The sequence below is a fragment of the Tursiops truncatus genome, chromosome 3, assembly GCF_011762595.2.
Source record: "Tursiops truncatus isolate mTurTru1 chromosome 3, mTurTru1.mat.Y, whole genome shotgun sequence".
NCBI classification, from domain to species: domain Eukaryota; kingdom Metazoa; phylum Chordata; class Mammalia; order Artiodactyla; family Delphinidae; genus Tursiops; species Tursiops truncatus.
The window spans coordinates 3,739,934-3,763,705 of NC_047036.1; positions in this window are offsets into that span (position 1 = coordinate 3,739,934).

A 23,772-nucleotide genomic window follows, 5' to 3' on the forward strand; every position below is an offset into this window, starting at 1 on the left:
CTGGCAACTGCCCACAGCCTTGACCTGTTTCCACAGGGCAGCAACTCACTTGCGGGCAAGGGCAATTTTTTTTTTTTTTAATCTTTAACTTCCCAATTGTAAATGTTTGCTTGCTCTTTTCTCTTTTTTATAAAAAAAAAAGTTTCTATTTGGAAAAGGAGCTTTGCAATTCTTGCTTTACTTGAGAAGGAATGACTAGGAAACCCCCTTTCTGCAGCCCAGCATAGACAGCAAGAAGGAATTCAGACGGAGGGAGTGCTCTGGCTGAGGAAGTAAGCCCTCTGGAAGGAGAGATGGCCAGGCTCGGAGGGAGGACGGGCTGGACTTTTCCTGCAGAGGGGGTCCGTGGGGTGTTCCAGACGCAGAGCAGACACACACCGGCATGGGCTGCATCATGCTGAGGAGTTGGGTCCAGGCCGTGGGCGGCACCCCAGTGATGGCATTACCCCAGTGGACGCCTTCAATGCCGACAGACTCTGCGGAGACTGAGCCCACTCAACAGGCCCACACACAGCAGTGACTCCACAGTGCACCCACTGATGCTCATTTCCAGGTGCTTCTCTGTCTTATTAGGCTCCCATTTGCCAGTTAATCATAACCTCACTGGTAAGCCAAGCAAGTCATTAAATTGCAGATGGAACCAAACTGGTGAGTGGTCACCATGTAGAAGGAACCCTACTCCTCAGCTTCAGCCCCATGTGGTCCTGGCAATGACAGGTTCCCACTGCTCTAGGACTTGCAGAATTTTTTTTTAAAAGTCCTGTGTTCCTGGAAATCTCCCATCCAGTCCCCACCAAGCTAGGTCAGTTGGTCGCCCTAATTTGGAAACGTTAAGATCCACCCACACTGGATGCTGAGTACATCAAAGCCAGCCCCACAGAAGCCCTTGGGTTCAAATAAAGGCGCCTCATCCTAATGTTCCAAATACGGCCACCAGAGGGCAGCGGAGGATCATCGCTGTAACCTGGACTTGGGGTGCCAAGGTTAAATCCCACCTCTCAGGTCCAGGCCTCTTTTCTGGGTGGCATCATGGATTTCTATATACTATTTTTTGTAATGTAATGTCTTAGTCATAGTCTATCATCAGATATTTTAGGACTATGTTTAATGTTTAGAAGTATGTTAGCACCGTGCAATACTTACATCCCAAGTTCTCAAACAGAGGTGGTCCACTGCAAGGACATTCTTGGCTGCAGTTATTATGGGCTCTTTTAAGATAGAAAACTGAATAGCAACAGTGAATACTGGGGAAATGTACTTTGCTCAGGAATAGTCCAGTTGTTGCAAAATTTGACTGTCCATTTGGTTATTACAGAAAAACCCTTAACTGTTACGTAGTGGTTGTTCCTGTAATAGTCTATTACATGTGTTTCTACCTCTAGTGATGGGCTTTATGTGCTAGACCTTAATAGCCTTAAACCTGGGTAAGTGCATGGGTGCCTGTAAAAGAAACATGGTTTACAAGGATCAGACACCATGATCGAGTGGGGTTTACCCCAGAGATTCGAAGATTCTTCAGTATAGGCAAATCAATCGATGTGATACACCACATTAACAAATTGAAGAATAAAAACCATATGATCATCTTAATAGATGCAGAAAAGGGTTTTTGACAAAATTCAGCATCCATTTATGACAAAAACTGTCCACAGGGTGGATATAGAGGGAACCTACCTCAACATAGTAAAGACCATATAAGACAAACCCACAGCTAACCTCACATTCAATGGTGAAAAGTTGAAAGCGTTTTCTCTAAGATCAGGAACAAGACAAGGATGCTGACTTTTGTCACTTTTATTCAACATAGTATTGGAAATCCTAGCCATAGCAATCAGACAAGAAAAAGAAAGAAAAGGAATCCAAATTGGAAAGGAAGAAGTAAAAATGTCACTGTTTGCAGATGACATGATACTATGCATAGAAAATCCTAAAGATGCTACCAGAAAACTACTAGAGCTCATCAATGAATTCAGTAAAGTTGCAGGATACAAAATTAATATACAGAAATCTGTTGCATTTCTATACACTAACAACAAACTATCAGAAAGAGAAGTTAAGGAAACAATCCCATTTACCATTGCATCAAAAAGAATAAAGTACCTAGGAATAAACCTATATAAGGAGATGAAAGACCTGTACTTGGAAAACTGTAAGACACTGATGAAAGAAATTGAAGATGACACAAACAGATGGAAAGATATATCATGTTCTTGGAGTGGAAGAATCAATATTATTAAAATGACCATATTACCCGAGGCAATCTACAGGTTTAATGCAGTCCCTAACAAAAAAAAATGCTATTTTCCACTGAACTAGAATAAATAATTTTAAAATCTGTATGGAAACACAAAAGACCCCAAATAACTAAAACAATCTTGAGAAAGAAGAACAGAGATGGAGGAATCACACTGCCTGACTTCAGACTATACTGCAAAGCTACAGTAATCAACTAGTATGGTACTGGCAAAAAAAAACACACACAAAAATCAATGGAACAGAATAGAGAGCACAGAAATAAACCCACACACCCATGGTCAATTAATCTACAACAGAGGAAGCAAGAATATGCAATGGAGAAAAGACAGTCTCTTCAATAAGTGGTGCTGGGAAAACTGGACAGTTACATGTAAAAGAATGAAATCAGAACATTTTCTTACACCTTATACAAAAATAAACTCAAAATGGATTAAAAACCTAAATGTAAGACCAGGAAATATAAAACATAGGCAATGCACTGTTTGACATAAATCTTAGTAATAATTTTTTTGGATCTGTCTCCTAAGGCATGGGAAGCAAAAACAAAAAACAAACAAATGAGATCTAATTAAACTTAAAAGCTTTTGCACAGCAAAGGAAAGCATCAACAAAATGAAAAGACAGCCTACAGAATGGGAGAAAATATTTTTAAATGATATGACCAATTAAGGGTTAATATCCAAAACTATATCAACAGCTCACATAACTCAACATCAAAAAACAAACAACCTGATTTAAAAATGGGCAAAATGACAAAATAGGCATTTTTTCAAAGAGGCCAGATGGCCAACAGGCACGTGAGAAGAAGCTCAGTATCACAAATCATCAGGGAGATGCAAATCAAAATCACAATGAGATATCATTTCTCACCTGTTAGAATGGCCTCATCAAAAAGAACAGATATAACAAATGTTGACAAGAATGTGGAGAAAAGGGAACCCTCATATATAAATGTAAATTTGTGCAACCACTATGAAAAACAGTATGAAGAATCTCAAAAAACTATAAATAAAACTACCATATGACTCAACAATTCTACTTCTGGGTATATATCTGAAAAAAAAAAACAAAACAAAACTGAAAACACTAGTTCAAAATGACACATGCATCCCAATGTTCATAGTAACATTATTTACAATTACCAAGATATGGAAGCAACCTTAGTGTCCATCGACACATAAATGGATAAAGAAGATATGGTACCTCTCTGCCATGGAATACCACTCAGCCATAAAAAAGAATAAAATTTGTCATTTGTAGCAACACAGATGGACTTGGAGCATATTATGCTAAGTGAAATAAGTCAGACAGAGAAAGACAAATACTGTATGATATCATTTATATGTGGAACCTAAAAAAAATAAAACAAACTAGTGACTAAGACAAAAAAGAAACTGACTCACAGATATAGAGAACAAACTAGTGGTTTACCAGTGGAGAGAGGGAAAGGGGAAGGGGCAAGATAGGGGTAAGGCAATGACATATCACCTCACACCAGTCAGGATGGGCATCATCAAAATATCTACAAACAATAAATGCTGGAGAGGGTGTGGAGAAAAGGGAACCCTCATACACTGTTGGTGGGAATGTAAATTGATATAGACACTATGGAGAACAGTATGGAGGTTCCTTAAAATACTAAAAAGAGAGTTACCACATGACCCAGTGATCCCACTATTGGGCATATACCCAGAGAAAACTATAATTCAAAAAGAGTCATGTATGACAATGTTCATTGCAGCTGTATTTACAATAGCCAGGACATGGAAGCAACTTAAGTGTCCAAAAGATGAATGGATAAAAAAGATGTGGCACATATATACAATGGAATATTACTCAGATATAAAATGAAACAAAATTGAGTTCTTTGTAGTGAGGTGAATGGACCTAGTGTCTGTCATACTGAGTGAAGTAAGTCAGAAAAAGAAAAAGAAATACCATATGCTAACACATATATAAGGAAACTAAAAAAAAAAAAAAATGGTTCTGAAGAACCTAGGGGTAAGACAGGAATAAAGACTCAGATATAGAGAATGCACTTGAGGACATGGGGAGGGGGAAGGGTAAGCTGGGACGAAATGAGAGTGACATGGACATATATCCATTACCAAATGTAAAATAGATAGCTAGTGGGAAGCAGCCCCATAGCACAGGAAGATCAGCTCGGTGCTTTGTGACCACCCAGAGGAGTGGGATATGGAGGGTGGGAGGGAGATGCAAGAGGGAGGGGATATGGGTATATATGTGTACATATAACTGATTCACTTTATAATACAGCAGAAACTAACACAACAATGTAAAGCAATTATACTCCAATAAAGATGTTAAAAAAAAAAGATAGGGGTAGGGGATTAAGGGATACAAACTATTATGGATAAATTAAGCTACCAGGATATATTGCACAACATGGGGAATATAGCCAATATTTTACAATAACTATAAATGGAACATAACTTTTAAAATTGTGAATAACCATGTTGTATACCTGTAACTTATATAGTATTGTATAGCAACTATAAATCAATAAGTAAACTAAAAAAAAACTTAAAATAATTTATCTCTAAAAGAAAGAAACATGGTTTACCTGCACAACACTGATCAATTTTGAGAGATCATTAATATCCTTGAGGTGGTTTTGTGGATATAAACATATGATGACAATCTGAATTAGTCCCTCTCATTCTAGCAATGAAATTGTCTACTTAATTTATAAAGTCATGGTCATGCCCTGATTTTATATACTTGTATCTATCAATGAACATTGTGATACTGAGGAAAACAAAGGAAGATGCCACGTCTGTTTCTATGAGATGTCCACAAAGTCCAAGCTGATATTTTTCAGAATAAAATCTTCACTGAAATTGTTTTTATTATATTTGAAGGGTGAAGACTTCTAGTAGTTTAGTGGAAAATACATCCTGTGATTTTGGAAGAGATAAAAGTGCATGACATATTTTCATCTGGAATGTGGAGAATAAGTCAGGGCCTTAGAATCTCCAGATGGTTTACAGTTGGGAGAGTCCCGAGGTTATTTGATTAGGCTGCTCCACTCTCTGGGGTGGAGACGACTTGTCAGGCAGGAGGTGACCACAAGGGCTGGATGCCAGTCTTCAGCTGGAGCCACAGCAGCCTTGGTACCATCCTGTGCACTTACACAGATCCCTTCTCCTGTCCTGAGACCTGCAGGGAGGTAGGTGCCAACAGCTCCACGTCACAGGGGAGAAGCTGAGGTCAGGGCAGTACCAGGAATGGGTGTCTGGCCTGGGTGTCTTCTCTGTCATTCTGGGCCCACACAGCTCTCTGAGGACAACCCTCCTACAGAACACACCTGCAGGGCCAGCCCTTGGGTCCAGGGAAGCTGCTCCAGGTGAGCTTGCAGAGAACAGTGCAAAGTAGCTAAAAACTGGGAATCAATCCCACAAGTTCTAGAGGCTGGGGGTTCCTATAATTTCACACCCTGTTTCCACAGTAGTGCCTGCCATGTAGTAGGCACTTAAGAACCTTTGTAGGGTGAATAATTATCCCAATGGACTGGTTCTCAAGAATAGGGTCCCAAGGAGGGTTTAGTCTTTGTTTTATTCCTTAAGCACTTTAAATGATATAACACTCTTCTTAGTTTCCTAGGGCTGCTGTAACAATTTGCCATAATCTGCATGGCTTAAACAACAGAACTGTATTCCTTCACAGTTTGGGAAGCCAGAAGTCCAAAATCAAGGTGTGGGCAGGGCCACACTCTCTCTAAAGGTTTTAAGGGAGGGTCCCTCCTTGCCTCTTCCAGCTGCTGGTGTTGCTGGCAATCCTCAGCACTCCTTGGCTTGTGGCCGCATCACTCCAATCTTTATTACCATTTTCACAGGTCACTCTCTTCTTTCCCATGTCTCCCTGTGTCCAAATCTGTCTTTCATAAGGCCACTGTCATTGGATTAATCCCACTTTGATCCAGTATGATCTCACCTCAATCCTTACCCTAGTTACATCTGAAAAGACCCTATTTCCAAATAAGGTCATGTTCTGAGGTTCCAGGGAGTGTGAATTTTGGGAGCTCGCTGTTCACTGCACTGCATACATCAGAACAACAGCATCTGTGGGTGCTGACCTGGCAGTCCCTATGTTACGTGCTTTGCTTGTTTTCATATTTTATTCTCAACACCACCCAACGTGGGAGGTACTATTATTATCATTCCCATTTTACATGTAGAAAAACTGAGGCAATTTATGTAATTTATCTGAGGTCTCAAAGATAAAGGTTGCAAACCCAGGGCTAGAGTCCAAGTAGACATGAGACATTTGACCCTGGGGAGCACCTGGTGAAGCTGCCCAGGGATGACCTGTCTGGGATGATTCTCCAACACTCAGCTCTGCTGGGAAATACTCTGAGACACCTTTAATGAATAATTAGAAGTAACTGAAATTTTACTTTTTGTAATTACTTTAAAAATTCTGGAATGTCCAGAAAATGAATATGGGAAAAGAACAAAGCCAGCTGTTGACATCCAGATGTCCATCCCCCTCTGTAAAATTCTTGGCCTGCCACACACCAGAGGGAGTTCTCACTAATCTTAAATTCCTCAACGTGCCAAAAATGAGATCTTCATAACCTTCCAGGCTATAATTTTGAGGGGCACAAGGGAGGACAAAGCACATGATGCAGAAATTTAGGTCCTCACCGATCTCCTAGCTGGGATGTTCACAGCACACTTAGGTGACACGTGTGGCCCCACAGAGCACCCCTAGTTCACAGGCACTGTGGTGTCAGACCTAAAACTAAGTCTTAGTATTAGGGACTGCCTTGACATCTGATGAAACTGGGAGGGACTTGGATGTCCTCACCACAGGCCCCCTCCCCATACTGCTCCCTGGACAAAGTGCTTTAGCCAGCACCTCCCCCTTCCCCTGACCAAGGGAGCAGACACTGTGCCTGCATCTCCCTTCAGGGTGGGTGTCAGGCCCTGCCAGACTGTGAAATTATCAAACAAGTCAATCACATCTTCCCTCGGGAATCAGAGGTCACCTCACCCTCTCGTTACTACAAAGCCAGCCCCCCACTGACCCTGACGATTTCCTCTGTTCTGAGTACAACCTCCGTGAGGCCCTGGGTGGCCTGGGACATGCGATATCTTCCACCCTAGGGGCTGTGAGTATAAGTGGCTAATCAGCTGACACTAATCTCGTCTGTCAAGTGTTGGGGGTAGAGTGTTTGGCTGTCCCCATAACCCTGGGGCAGGAATCCTTCCCTCACTAAGGGAGTGAAGAGAGATAGCCACAGGGAGAAACATCTACAACACAATGTGAAAAACATGAGACAAGAGACAAGTGTGCAAAGCTTAAGGAAAGCAGAGAAACAAACAGTTTTCCCTGGAGCTTAGAGAAGATACCAAGAGGTGGACCCTGGGCATATGCAGTGCTGGAGGGACTTTGGGTCACGGGACAACATAGGCATGGCTGTGACAACCAGGAGCGAGCTCGGGACACCCCATCTCACCCCTCAGCTCTTGAATCCAGACTCCAGCACTACTGTTCAGTGGACACGGTGTGGATACCTTCTGAACAGGAGCTGCAGAGGTCACTGTAGATGGAAGGGAGGTGTTTAAGAGGCTCCGAGTCTGATGGAGGAGAATTGTCTGCCTGTTGCCAGCTGTAGGGTGCCCTGGCCTTACCTGTAATCAAGAAATGGTACAGGGTAAGGACTTACCTGAACTACTGCCTCCAGGTACTTTAGTGGATGGTATTACTCACTGTATTCGCAGTAGCTTCTCGGGGGCTTTGGTTGTGTGGACACATTTTTGACAGAGCTGTAGAGGTAACTTTTTAAAACCCATATGAAATATACACAACCCTGATGAGGGTGAGGCGATTGCAATCTGGCAAAGGTTTTTTAAACAAATGGAAATGCAAGCCAAGGAGCACGCTGTCAGGAGGCACTGAGAGCAGCGAGCTGGATGAATCTCAAGTGTACAAGCTAAAGGGCATCCTGTTAATATAACAAAAGAGCCAGAGTTCAAGGGGATCATATAACTGTCACCTCAAAAAAGGCAAGACTTGATTCATGAATGAGTCAGGATATGAATCCTTGATTCATATTCAATGCATGACATTTGTCCATGTTTCTGTGCCAATAATTTTAATTTAATAAGCCCATGTGTCAGGGGCCACTCAGATATGTTACAGCTGCAGCCTCCCCCTCTCTCATGCTTTGGAAAGTCCAGCTCCCTTGCTGGTTCCTCCCTCCAGCATCTACAGGGACATTCTGGGCTTGAATTTGCTGTGTGCATGTGCCTTTCTAATGGGGTACAGGGATACCTCCTCAGGTCACGCCAGCTGTAATGGCCCAAATGTAACCCTCAAGACTCTACGAGAATGGCCTTCGGTGACTCTGGGGACATTTCCATGCAGTGAAGAAAAATGCTGAGAACAGGAAAAATACAGGAAGCAAATATATAGGTTACCTGAATTTGAGGCTAAATATCAAAATTACTCAAATACAACAATGAACTTAGGCATGACAAGGACAATTTTCTGATTATGAATCCTTTTACAAAAGAGTATACGGTAAAAGGGAAATAATAGGTCATTTTTAATCCCAGATAAGGAAGAGTATTGAAGAGGAATTAATATTAGGTCTCCTAATTAATTAATATCAATGGGGACTTACACAAAACAAAGAGGTAGTGACTTTAACATAAATTCTTTTTTCTCCCTAGTCAAACAAAGAAAAACACTTGGCTAGGATTAGGAAAAATATCTTCCAAAATACTCTCCAAGATTTGTATCCTTAAGTAAATGGGTATGAAAAAGTCAAAGGAGAAGAAAGAATGAGATGGCACTATAAGGTCTGGAATATCTAAAAGGAAAGACACTGGTAGAACCAGTCATTTGTTGAAACTGTGCCAACTTTCTGAATACCAGACCATTGACATTCGGCAGGATCCATTCAACTGTCCCTAGATATCAATTTCTGAGCAGGTTTTGTTTTGTTTTTTAACTCAGTAATGTTAGTAATGAAGTAACAATTTCAAGTTAGTAAGTAGTAACAAGTTAGTAACAAGTAACAAGTTAGTAATGAAGTAACAAGTAATGAAGTTCTTGACAATAACCAAGCCCAGCGTACAGTGAGAACTAAATGTCCTTTATCACAGGCACCCTCAGCCAAGATGACGCTGCCCTTGTTAGCGTCAACACGGACCTGGGCATTGAGTTCTGATGCGTGCAGTTCCGTAGACCAGTGCAGACTCTCAGAGTTCTCTAGAGGTCCAATCTTCCAGATCCAAATCCTCTCTGGGCCCACATTGTGTTTCTCCATGTTACCTGTGAAACACTGCTTTGTTTCTTTGATTTATAGTTTTTTTATTGTCTTATGAGAGTTTTCCATGTATACCTTTTCAATTCCTCAAGACATTCTCAGTACAACCCATAAGTATTTATTGATTTCCCCCTTTCAATTAACAGACTTTTTAAAATGCTGTTCCCATTTAACTAGGAATGGCTATTTTGTGATGTCTTGACCTTGCCTTTCTCTCTCTTTAACCTGAACAGCCTGTCCACCATCAGTTCACTGAACTCTCACTGAAGATGCAGGTACCATTTCCCAGACACCAAGAAGACAGAGCCTATGATCTGATGGCTTAAGGACTTCCTCTTGGAGGCTGGCTTTCCTATACGGGGAGTTTCAGCAGACAGTGTCTGATATGCCAAGAGCTGGGTGTAAGAAGGTGAGAGAGTAGTGTGTCCAGTTTCCCACAAAGAAGGGGTAACTGGATAAAAGGATTTGAGTTTTGGGGGATAGGTAATCTTGGCCAGAGGAAGAAAATTAAAGTCATATTTTAGACAGAAGGGACAGCTGAGCAGACGTATATGGACAAACACAAGAGTACACTTATGTTTAGTAAATATTCACTACCGTGGAAAGACGGGAGGTGAGGGTTGGTGGGGTGGAAGACAGAGAGTCAGATGGGCTTGTGAGAAGGCCGTCTTCAGCCTCTGGGGCTTTGAGCTTCTGTCTGTAGCAGGAGAGGGAGGTCAAAGTGGGATTACAGTATATGCACATCTAGTCAAGTGAGAACCCCCTGGACCTTTCAGTCTAATGAGACAGTAGTTTCCTTTGTTGGTGTAAAGCTATTCTGAGTTGTCTTCTGTGATCTGCAACTAACACAAACGGGAAGCCACAGAAGCATTTGATGGGGGTAGGGATGTGGTCCCCCTGCATCTTAGAGCTGTCTTTAGCTGCTGTTGGAGGATGAGGGATGATGGGAGGGGATGGGGGATTCAGGACATGGAGTGGAGATTACTGCAATGTGCCCGGTAGAGTAGGTTCTAACATAGGACAGGAAGAGAGAAAGTTTAGAAAAAGAACAGCCAAAGTTCGAGCCCAATTAAACGTGGAGGAAGATTGTGGAGAATGACCACAGGTCTCTGATGTAGGTGAGTGGCAGAGAGAAGGATCAGCTCTGGGAGAAGGTGGACCTGCTTCGTCTTTATTATTTGGAGTTTGAGTTATTGTTGGAGATTTAGGGTCCCAATAAATAATATACCTCTGCTCGAGGGCTCAATTCAGAGATAAACAGAGGGTCAGTTAACTGGAAAGGCAAGTGTGAGATTTATTATTGAAAAGTGCTCTACAGGAAGATGGAGCTTAGGAGGACAGTTCATTGGGCCTATCAGTATATCCCTCTGCTCTGCATGGCCTAGAAAAGGTGAGAACTCAGAAACTGTGCAGACACATCAGCCCCGAGGGAGGACCCAGAAGAGCTGAAGCCCCACATTGTCTATTATTTCTGCCCAAACTCACCTATTAGGAGTGAGAGAAGAGGGCAAGAGAGGTGAGGACAGGTGTTATAAAGGCAGTTCTGCCACAGCAGACCCAGGAGTAGGGTGAGTGCTGCTGCCAGCAGACCTCTTACAACCTATAAGTGAAGCACCCAGCAGGTCCTTCCAAGCTTGTGTCCGATGTTCACAAGGGAGATCCCAGGGCATGAAAGATGTACATGTGTGTGCTGGATACACATGAAATGAAATCTCAAGAAGGCATGGGCTGCCCCAGGGAGAGACTTTGCTTAGGAGACAGCAGTGGCCCGAGGATGGATCGCTCAGTATCACCACTGTCTAAAGAGAGGGATCAGAAGAGGAGCAACTCTTTAATGAGACAAAACAGTGACTTCCAAGGAGAGCTAGCAAAGAGGAGTATCCCAAAAGCCAAATGTTATACTCTGTAAAGAAGTCCATTAGGATATGCAATGAAAACTGTCCTTAGGTTTCAGCAATATGGACATCACATATGAAATTCAGAGAAATAGCCAGGGCAGGATTCCCATGTCGGTCACGTTGTAGTATCGAGGGGGGCTACCTCCTGATCACTAAGTTGAACAGGGCCACTTCTTGTTGGGATCCCAAGTGAAAATGAAGCGGCATGACTCTGGGTGTTGCCTACTGAATTCTCACTAGTGTAGCTCAGAGAGGAGGCTGAGTGTCACCACCTCACAGCCCCTATGTTTTCCGCCAGACGTTTTCAATCTGTGCTCCTGGGAACCTTGAGGTTTCAGGGATCCCTTAGAGCCAGCAAACAGTCTGTTTACCACCACTCCAAAGCAAGTGTCTCTGAACATTACAGCTCTACCTTTTCAACACATACCTGATACTCCACTTGAATGGCAGGGTCCCAATTTTCCTTAAAGTTTGAAAAATTCCATTAAGGACTAATAAAATGATAACTAAATTTATGCTACATTTTTTGTTTCATCTTGTTTTTTATTCTTTGTAAATACACTAAATTAAAATACACACTTGAAAGATCAATGCTGAAAAAACAAGGGCCAAAAAATATCATGAAATTATGGTTTGGCATTGAGATGGGAGGGTATATGCATTTGTAGAAAAGATTGGGTTATGGCTGCAAGTTAAAAGTAAATCCACAGAAAGGACCTGTATCTTTACTGTTAAGCATAAGCTGAAATCATCGAAATATTACTCAAATTATCTGCCAAGGATATTTTTTATTGACTAAAATGTATATTTTCCTGCATATTTTTACATTTAATGGTGCATTTAATTATTTGATCTGTAAGATGTTTTCTGGATATTACAAAGGTATTTTGCTCTATGAAATATGGGGTTGTGACAGAGATACTTCTTTAGAATTTTACTTGAAATATAAATAACTGCTCTTCACCTTGGTCTCATCAGGCTGCCTGTGACCAGAGGGAAGAGAAGGGACAGCAGGATAAAGGCAGGAGTCCTGAGGAGGGGGCTGGGAGGAGCTTGGATTCAGCTAAAGGAAGTAAACAATGCAGAGGGTGAAGGCTACAGTTTGAGTCTTCAAGAAAAGAAGTTCACTTTTTCAACTGTATTTATGGCAGAGGCAGGCAGTTGAGTCCTGGACCTCCTTATATTCCAAAAAACACCTTGATCCACAGCCTAGTTTATGAAGCTTAGGAGAGGTCTCCTATCTATTCTAGTGGTTTTGTTTTGTTTCAATTTTGACCCTGTCTCTTTCTCTAATACTTACTGGAATCAAATGCTTTAGAAGCCCAAGCAGGCTGCTTATCCAGGGACCTGCAAGGATAATTTAGGAGACTGGTAAACTGGCATTTCCTTCAGTGGAGAAAAATCTAATGGAAGAAGAACAGTTGGCATGTGGGTCATAGAAGAACCAGCCAGAAGGTTCTAAAGAAGAAGGAGCTTAGTGGGATGGGATCCACCCCGAAACACCAAGCCCCATGGACTGTGCTTCTTGCAGGTGAACCTCAGATGATCTCTATTTCTTCTGGGTTCTCTCAAGTCTTCCTGTCTAAATGGTTCAAACAGCAATGAAAGAGCTATGGAATTCAAGGAATGTTGTGTCTCCCATTGCTTCCTGGTGACTCTTAGAAGATTTGGTCATTCCACCTAGAGGGGTGGGATAGAGAGGTTGGGAGGGAGATGCAAGAGGGAGGAGATATGGGGATATATGTATATATATAGCTGATTCCCTTTGCTATAAATCAGAAACTAACACACCATTGTAAAGCAATTATACTCCGATAAAGATGTTAAAAAAAAAAAAAAAGAAAAGAAGAAGATTTGGTCATTATAGAAAAAGAATTTGCTCTCTAACAGTTTCAAACAATCTTTTCCCACTGCATTTGCCATCACATGTTGATTCTTTTCCAGAATTTAAATATCAGACAAAGAAAAAGGGGTGAGGGAGATAGCAAGAGCATGCCCGGAGCACTAATATGCAACGGTGCCTTTATTTCCACACCACATGAAGGAAGGCTGGCCCTATCACTGCCTTATATGTGCAGTCCTCTATTCAAATACCTCGTGCTTTGAAAAACTATGACATTAGCATGTGTTGAGTTTCACATGTGATTTATTTCATTCCTACATCCACCCTATGCGATAGGTATTCCTATTCTAGTTTTAAGGTGAGAAAACCAAGAACCAGCAAGGTGAGTGACTTCTTAGCATCAAGTGGCAGAGATAAGTCTGAAGCAGATTTGGGACTAACAGCTAGACAGGCCAGAAAGCAAGAACAGTCAGTAGGTAAAAAGTGAGGGGGAAGGGTAAGCTGGGGCAAAGTGAGAGAGTGGCATGGACATATATACACTACCAAATAGATAGCTAGTGGGAAGCAGCCGCATAGCACAGGGAGATCAGCTCGGTGCTTTCTGTCCACCTAGAGGGGTGGGATAGGGAAGGTGGGAGGGAGATGCAAGAGGGAGGAGATATGGGGATATATGTATATGTGTAGCTGATTCCACAAAGCTGACTTTGTTATACAGCAGAAACTAACGCACCTTTGTAAAGCAATTATACTCCAATAAAGATGTTAAAAAACAGTGATTTGCTAACAAATACGAGGACATAATCATGTTCTCTTTAAAAGAACCATCAAACCGCAAAGTGGCGCCAATTTACTCTGCTTCTTTTGTGTTGTCTTATTTCCCTGGGAGTACAGAGTAATCTGTACATGTTTATCATCCCATTATTATTGAGTGAGCAGGATGGCTTCCAAGTGTTTCCCATGGTTTTCCACATTTTAAACCCGCAGAACCGAGCTTAGAGCAACTTTAAAATGTTAGCATTTGAAACCGATGTGTATTAAGACAAGAATGATGAGTGCATAAACTGTTCGGAATGAAATTTCAAAATTCAGCACGCGCCCCTTGAAGACCAACAAACACGCTGACCAGTCCGGCGATTGTATGCGGGATCTCAGTGCCAAGCCCTCCATTATGCAAAAGTAGGTTCTTCCCAAGTGCTCTTTTTGATAAGGAAAACAGTGCAGATTTTGCCAAATTAAATCTGTCCTGTGTAAGGGAGGCTCTTCTTGCTGAGTTGAGAACTATCTAAAGAGAATAATAAAATCACATATCCAAGTCCAGAGGGAAATAAAAGTACAGAGTTTTCCTGATTTCAATAAAACATTTAGGCCTGGCTAACCTTCCATGACCAGGACTAGATGGGATTGCACAGCTTCTCTGATTTGTGTCCATCCCAAAGACCAAAAATGGCGCCCTGGTCCTCATCACGCAAAGGACAGGAAAGGGAGTCTTCAAGATGTTTGGAAACTGGTTTACAGAATCTATATAGTAGAGCTTCCTAATTTCTAATCAAGCATGAAATTAAAATGCCTTTTTTCTCCTTCTAACTACCTCCTGTTCTGTTTATAACAGAAGGAGATGGAGTGATTCATGGGCTTCCACTTTGGTGATCAATAAATTTTAAAAATTGGAGATTTAAAAAAAAAGATTTCTGGGCCTTAACCTCATGGATTCTCATTGGCAGATCAGGTGGGCCTCCAAATGTGGTTTCTGAGGTGTTTTCTAGTTTTAATATGTGTTTCTTCTTTTTTATTATAATCTTTCATTAATTTTTTCCTTGCTAGTCAATGTTTATTCACCAGGCCCACTCCCTGTTAACTCAGCCATCATAATTCAGTTGACCTTTTCTCATTAGACCTATTTTCTAACCATTTGATTGTTTTTACTGCTCTCATGTGAATTTTCTAAAATTCCCAACCCCTTTAAAAATATTATTACATTAGTCATATTATGATTATGACAATATTTCCAGAGGTGATATTTACCATTGTCAGACTGATAGCTCGTACACACACACACACACACACACACACACACACACACATATGTAATTATCTCTGTTAAGTTACTCCAGGGAAACAACAACAAGCTGTTTTTCCACTGACTCAATATTGTCTACCCTATAGTAGGTTTATTGCTACTATCACCTTTCCAGAAGTTGTCTCTTTATCCCCGGTTTCCCTATGAAGAAGAGTTTCACTAGAATATTGCACTGTCTGGGGGGTGTGGTTTGTAGGTTGGAAGGAATATGCTTTAGTGCATTTGGAAGTATACTGTGCATCCCCATGAGACTAATAGATCTGTTATAAATAATTCCTTTTAGTTTCCTTGTCAGAAAAGGATTCGTTTATCCCAAATGAGTATGGCTGTCCTAGGTCTATTGCTGTAGAGCTGGAGATGCAGTATTGAGCTGGTGAAGGTGTTTATTAGTTTATTTGGGAAATGCAACTGCTGACCACAGATCAATTCACGTGCACCAGGCCTACTGCACATGCTGAGCGCTGTTTGGTTAGTGAACTGGGTCTCATGTCGGTGCCTCCTGGTGCTAAGTGTATTGTCTGCGGGTGGTGGGAGCTTACACAGTTAGTCGCTGAGGAACTTGTGCAGATCTTGTGTTTGCACCTGATGTCAGCTGCGAGAAATTTCATCTTCTAACTACAGCTTCGTGGCTGGAATTTTTCAGCCACCACAACACAAAAGGTGAAATATATGGAATATTGTCTCTAGGCATTAACAAAGTAGAATTGGAGAGGGTCTATGATCTGAACAGAATCAGAAAGTGGTTCAGATCCCACTCATGGAGCGACCTCCTGTCACACTCCTGGACCCGTGTGGCCAGCCAGGAGGTTTGCCACTTCTCCTGCAAAACGTAAATAGAAATCAAAGTTGACAAAGTACGTGGTACTGTGCATGCATGCATTTTAATCTACATTTAAGCCATTCAGCTCATTCTGGCCACCGCCCCTTGGCTCTGTCTCCGTGATGCATAAGTGTGGCTGCTTATTTTGGGCTCCCTGTTGGTCAAAATCATATTCTTCTTGACTGAAGATTCTTTCCGTGTCTCTACTTTGAGTGATATATCATAATCATATCCGTATTTCTCAACATAAGTTTTTTATTATTATTATATATTATTATTATTATATAAGTTTTTATTATTGTTATACTATTATTATATAATTATTATTATAATATTATTATTAACATTATTATTATACATTATTATTATATTATTTTTAAAATTATTATTATTAACACCCAGGTGCCCCACTCCTCAGGACAAAAGCTGGTCTAGAAGGAGCTGTCCACCTCTCCCTCCTGGCACTTCTCACTCCCTCACCGGCAGGTACAATGCCGGGGGTGGGGTGTCTTCCCTCTCAGAGTCGACACCAGGGCCTGCTCTCTCCTGAGGTGTCATCCTCTCCAGCAACAAGCCCCCACCCCCACTGCATTTCCCCAGGAGGAACAGCTCGGGACAGCAGCCTCCCTGACCTATCACCCAGCTGTTCTAGGCGGGAACAGAGCAAAGGGTGGACCGTGGTGAAGTCTTTTGCCTGAAGCGGTATTGTCTCCCTTTAAAGTCCCTGCTATCTGAGTTATTTTATGCATGTTAATTTGTCCAATAAATCCTTATTGAGACTATTTGCAAGGCACCTTGACAGTTACGGATGAAGTTAATGAAGCTTCAGCAACAGCGCCTAGCTCATCTGGCCCGTGGACCCGAGGATGGTCTCCAGAAATGCGTTGGTGTAATCATGTTTTAATGAAATTTGCCAAGGTAAGAATTAACTGAAATTGGGGTCAATTCCACCCCAATTACCCCTTTCCACATTCCCCTAGTGGCTGGGGACATTGATTGACCATGGACAATTTAGGGATCTAGTCTATGGAGTTGCTTTAAAGATACATTTAGCCTGTAACTTAACCTGATGTATTTAATGGCTTCGTAGTCACTTCCCTGTGTAATTAAGTTACTGTTAGCTGCCCCTACCATCAGCTAATGAGACATGTGCAAAGACCCAGGCCAGAGGTCCTGTGACAGGAAAATCTCCCACAGGTGTTGGCACCAGAGCCTGTGGTAATGGAGGAGAAAAGAGTTTCAAAACTGACAGCCTTAGGAGGTCATTCATGGGACCGTCTTCCAGTCCCCAGATGTGTAAAACTGTAAGCAGATTTCCTCATCGCAATGGATGTTCCCCCCATCAGACACATCCTCAGTAAAACAGCAATGATATTTAGAAATACATTCATATTTTTTTTTCCTTTTTGATGATGGAAATCTCCTGAAACAAAATTTATCAGTATCCTTGTGTTTGTAGAGCACACACCCACTTCAGTGCTACCCCATGTGAAGGACCTACCCCATGTGAAGGACCTACCCCATGTGAAGGACCTACCCCATGTGAAGCTGCATATCTTATGTTCAGCCATACAAATAAATTTTAAGCAAGTAACATGAGGCAAAGGCTCAATTACCTTTCTAGTTTTTCTACGGAAAATCACAACCATTTAAAAAGATGATCAAAAGTACTATACACCGCCAAATTACAGGAAAATAAAATAGTAGATCTGTAGCAGTTCACTCATTCATTCGTGTGTTTCAGTTTAAGTAATAATTTGTGGTTATTTACTTTTTCATTTGAAACAAGTATTCTTATTTGTACCATGTGTTGTAATCTTAAAACAAGCTTCAGATCTTACAGAAGTCGAGTGAGAAAGACAGAATCCCTGCAGCTCCCTGCTTGTGTACCAGTTTGAGTGCACTACTCTGTCCTGGCCTTATAATTCATGCGCCCTTAGTCATGGATGCCAGGGGTTAAAAAAAGTGTCCTCACCCCTTCCCTCTGTCTGTACATTCTGGCTCCTGTTGCCTCCACTCTTTGATCTGGTTTCAGGCCACCACCCCATTGCTCAGGAGTAGAAAAGTACCTGCTTGTTCTCCGGCATCCTGGTCAGAGTTTCTGAGCATATTATATGATTAGCCCATACTTCTGTTGGGTTTCTGTTAAGCACCTCTTTCTGGACCTGGCAGGACTCACTTAGTCCCTCATCCCTGTTCAATCCCTGCACCCTGATGACATTTTTCATATGCAAGTTTGGCAAGCTGATAACGTCATGCCATTGTCTGAAGCCAGGCTGGCCCCGCATCCCTCCACCTCATCAGGACTCTGCCCTCCCCTGCAGCTCCAAGCATGGCTAGTCTTGCCTCCATGGAACCCCTGGAGCCACCTCCCAGCAACGTTTTCACACAAGGTGTTGGCTGGAGCTCCTGAAGATAGGGATTGGAATGTTTACTCGGCTATTAGAACAGATGATTTGTGCGTGCATGCCAAAAAATGAGGGAATGACTTGCAGACCTGATCCTAAGACTGTTTTTTCTTGTATCCTCACCCAGTGGCAAGGCCAGGGAGTGGAGACGTACTGCCTCGCTGACTTCTAAGTGCTAGAGGCTATGTTTATCCAAAAATCTAACAACTGCTGAGAGGATGAATTCATGTAGGTCAGTGTTCCACACTGCTTCACAAACTTGGCCTGTGCCTCTGGAATCATACCCCCAAATCCTGGTTATCATTCTTCTCGTGCTCAGTTCTGCTCCAATCCTATATCTCCTTTCAGGCCATTCATGATCCCTACATGGGATCTGCTCTTCCAGGCTCCTCAATTTCCTGTCTCTGTAAATGTAGTCCCTTATAGTTCTACAGTACAGGCCTAAATCATTCCACCTGGCATAGCTAGAATCCATCCCCAGGCAGCAAAGGAGAAACACTCTGCCCTTCCAGGGAGTCCCAATTCACAACAGCGCGATAAAGTCAATCTCCATCCAGACCTCGGAAGCCCCCCTTGTCTTATATTATGACACATATGTCACCATTTTTGCATTTGCACGCATCAACTACTAATTCGTGTCTGGGGTTTGTGCTTCCATAAATCAGAGCAAACCTCCATAAACTTAGGAATTGCTATTTCCTATGGAAAGATACAGTAGCTGGGTCTGTGCAGAGCAAGAGGATTGTTCTAGAATCAAGTCTGATCCCAGTGAGGATTTAGACCTAGTGGGCAAGGGAAGATATAGGCTCTGATTTCTCAATTTTTAAGTAGTGAGAAGGTAAACCATGGAAGGAAGATTGTGGAAGACTCGTGAGGTTGGTGCTTTAGATACATGGTAAGACCATGTGGTCTTGCTCTATTCACAGGACTGTATCCAGTTATAATATATTCCCAAGATGCAGTCCCTTCGCTAGGGGAGGGGAAGTTAGACAATAATAAACTATAGCTATTTACAAGTGAGCACTCATGGATATGGGTTGAAGAAATGTGTACAAACATTATGGATTGGAATCGTTCCTTTTTGGAATAATGGTATTTTAACTTCTCCAGAATGCTGACTGATAGCTTCAGTATTGTAAAATTTAAAATAATAAATGGATTTTGCCCATTTCTTAATGATGCTTAAAATGATGCAGAAAACAATGCAAGAGCAATGGAAAGGAATAAACATGTTAGACTTAGACATGAAACATTCTGGCAGCCACACTGTGTTAGTAATTTTGACCTGCTGCCTTTGTCCACATGGATGACTTGGGTGGCTCAAGTCCACTGAGCCATGTGGCTTGAGTCGCTTCCCAGGGGGTATGATGGATCTGAACTGGTCCAGCCACAGTCTCCCACCCAGTCCCCCTTGTGACCAAAGGCATGTGTTTGTGAGAGAGCTGGATGCTTCCAGGGGTGAGATCGATGATGAAGGAACAGAGCAAAAAAGAAAAACGGCCAGCACAGCCATGAATCCCCAGCCACTGGCTCCTCCGCAGTGTGTTCTGACCAACTAAGCAAACAGACTCTCGCCTGTAGCCTGAGAAAGAGGATTCACTGGGGACCCTTGGCACCAGGACAGCTGTGTCCAGAAAGGCCTGCTTTGCTACACAGACTACCTAAAACCAAGATCTCAGAGAAATAAGGATCACAGCAGCCGTGAGCAAGAAACATCAGACTTCTCTGCAGCATCACCTTGAGTATCGCAGGTATTAAACTGTGTCTTAAACGTTCTTTTCTGAAGCTTATCCTGTTCTTATAGTTTTCTAAAAGTGTTGTAGGAAAACAGGAAAAGATCAAAACTTTTGATTTAAGTATATCCTATCCCAAACATTTCCATAAAATAAGAATTGTATCCTCTTGAAATAACAGTGATAAACCAAAAAAAAAAAAAATGATTCAATAAAAACTTCCAACCAAGTTGATCAAGAATCTGCATAAATTGTACTTCTTTCAACTGTCTATGCCAAGCAAAATTTTTGAAAGGCTTGGTATTTCTTGGACATTTCTGAGGAATTCAAAATTTCAAGGGTGGGGAGTGGATGGCTACAAATGCTGTAGGGACTTAAAGTAAACTTGGTATAAAATTAAAGGAAGAAATCTTTCCTCTCCTTCCTTACACTGGAACGTTTTCAAAATAGTGAATTATCTTATGACTATGCATTCTCAAGTAAAAGCAATGGAGAATCACCAAACAAGGGAGGACCTGCCAAGGACAAGATTAGAAACAACAAACTAGAAGACGTAAGATGTATTATATATAAAAGGTAGGAAAATAAGACAACAGATCCCAAATGAAAGATATTCTCACATACACGGCAGGATTTTAAAATTTAAGGTACTGCTTCAATGACATGTCTTAACATAATTTGACCTAGGACTTCCCTGGTGATTAATGGTTAAGAATCCACCTGCCAATGCAGGGGACGCAGGTTCAAGCCCTGGTCTGGGAAGATTCCCACATGCCGCGGAGCAACTAATCCAGTGCACTACAACTGCTGAGCCTGCGCTCTAAAGCCCACGAGCCACAACTACTGAAGCCTGAGTGCCTAGAGCCCATGCTCTGCAACAAGAGAAGCCACCACAATGAGAAGCCCATGCACCACGACAAAGAGTAGCCCCCATTCGCCACAACTAGGGAAAGCCCACACACAGCAATGAAGACCCAATGCAGCCAAAAATAAATGTTAATTAATTAATTAAACATAATAATTTGACCTAATTTAAAATAACTTCATCATAAAAAACAGCAAAAATTAAAAAGTTTTATTGATAAACCTATATGCAGTTTAACAAGGCTTTCAAAACTGTGTACATATCTGACCTAGGTAATTCTCAATAGAAACGTTTAAATCACTCTTCTGGCTAAATATACTCATTTAGCTCCATTAATTGAAATTACGTGATGGTGTCTCAGTATCTCTGACTCTGCATGTGAACAGAACTCTCACTGGAGCCTGAGGACCCAAACCAGGAAGAAGAGCTTAAGAAGTTGTGTCCAACACACACTACGATTTCCTTCTCATGTTAGTCTCTTACAGGAGTTGAAGAAAAGGCTTGTTTTTGCCTGGTCCACAAGCTAACAATGGATTTTACATTTTAAAATGTTTAAAACATAATAAAAGAAGAATGCTATTTGGTGACACATGAAAATAATCTGAAATTTAAATTTCAGAGTTTGTAAATAAAGTTTTATTGGAACACAGCCACATCCATTAATTCATGGGTTATTGGCCACAGCTGCTTTGCACTAAACTACATGCATAGTTGAACAGCTACAGCAGAAACCATATTGCCCACGAAGCTGAACATATTAATTAACCCTTTACAGAAAACCTTTGCTGACCTCTGGTCTGGTGGCAAAGACAAAGGAGTGGAAGATGGGCCTCTCATGCTTCTTGAGAGTCATCTGGTCCCCAGTGGAAGGCCAGGGTTGTCCTGGGCAGGGTGACCACATCTGGGGACATCAGGAGGTAGGTCCACGTAGAGAGGGGAAGAAAACCAAGTGGTCGAATAACTTGTTACATGTTCATGTTTCTAAGAATACTATAGCATGTGGCCCCCATGGGTCAAGGAAAAGGCTTCTTTCTTTATGTTTCAAATATTTGATGGTTTCCAATAATAACGTCAAACTTGTAAATCACAACGTGAGAATTTCTTGAGTCCTTGAACCACAAAGAAGGTTTGACATATATGTCATATTAAGACATGGAATGTCCCCCTGACATAGAGCTGGGCTGTGGGGCTGAAACTGAGGGGTGCCCAGCTAGAATCAGAAAATTCCCAAGACAATGCATTGTGAAAAAACAAAAACAAAAAACTTCCTTCATATAAGAGCAAATAGCCAAAATCAGGAGGTGGAAACGCAGGTCATACGTATTAAATAAATACGAAAAATCACAAAAACATCCTTGTAGAGGTTCATTCAGAATGTGATGAGACACTACACTGAACACATATTCTGGTAGGAGTAATTGTTTCCCCTAGCTTGGGAATCTCACCTATACCCAGATGAAGGTTGCCTGAGGTCCACACCACAGACGGCACTCTGGGAACAGAACCGTTTCTCCATCAGACTTCACTAGAATGTGCACTTCACTCTGCTTGGAGGCCTGGCATGAGGAGAATATGCTGTCCAGCCTGCTTGCTTCCTGGGCTCTGAAGCGAGTTATTTCTGAGCAATGTCAATAGTTTCCAGGCTACAGGGGAAGCATGGGACCCTCAAGCTTCCTCTTCCTGACACCTGTATCCACAAACATATAAAAACTGAAGGCCAACAAGATTGTGGCAAAAGAAGAAGAAGAAAAAAATTCAGATCAGACAGGGTTTGCTCTGAAATAATTTTCTTTGGTGAGAGGCAAAACAATCATGTGATCCAGGATGTGCCATGACAGCAACTCAAAGTTGAATCGATGCTGAGAAGACTGCTCATTCCTACCTTAGGGTATGGAAGAACAGGCCATCTCCCAGAGGAAATGAGAGAAAAAACCAGTCCCTGAGCAGATGCTCTCATTCCAGTGGGTGTAAAATGGTCCAAGAGACTCCACAGTGGAAGGGAGGTTGAATCAGGAGGTCCTCACGTGCTTTCCTGCAGGGGAATAGGGAAAGAGTGTTTGCAGGGATTCATGTGGGGCTACAGTCATGGACCAGAGAAAGGAGTCAGGCATGGACCAGGTGTGGAGCAAATGAGCCAGCGCCACATCTTTGTAAGGTCACCACTCTCTTCCCCTATTTTCCGGCGAATTAGAGCTGGACCAATTTCAGCCTTCTTCTTCTCCAGAACATCCACCGGTATGAAGGGAGCTGGTACTGGACTGCTGTCCCTGTCATTCTGCCAAATTGAGAGAGAGTCAGAGCTAGATATTTCATTTATATCCCTTGTTTGATTTGAAACATGTGTGGACGAGGAATGTAACCGGCTTGGTTGCAACAGGAATTCAGTCCAACAGATGACAGTTTTTATGGCCCTGACACATCTTCCTACCACAGCAATTAGTATCCGGTGGGGACCAGGCACTGTCTGCTTGTCATTTTCAATATCTTGTTGTTATTTAACATCATGAAGTCCCAAACATAGCATGAAGTCACAATCCCATGTTGTCAGTTACAGAGGCTTAAGAGGCTTAAG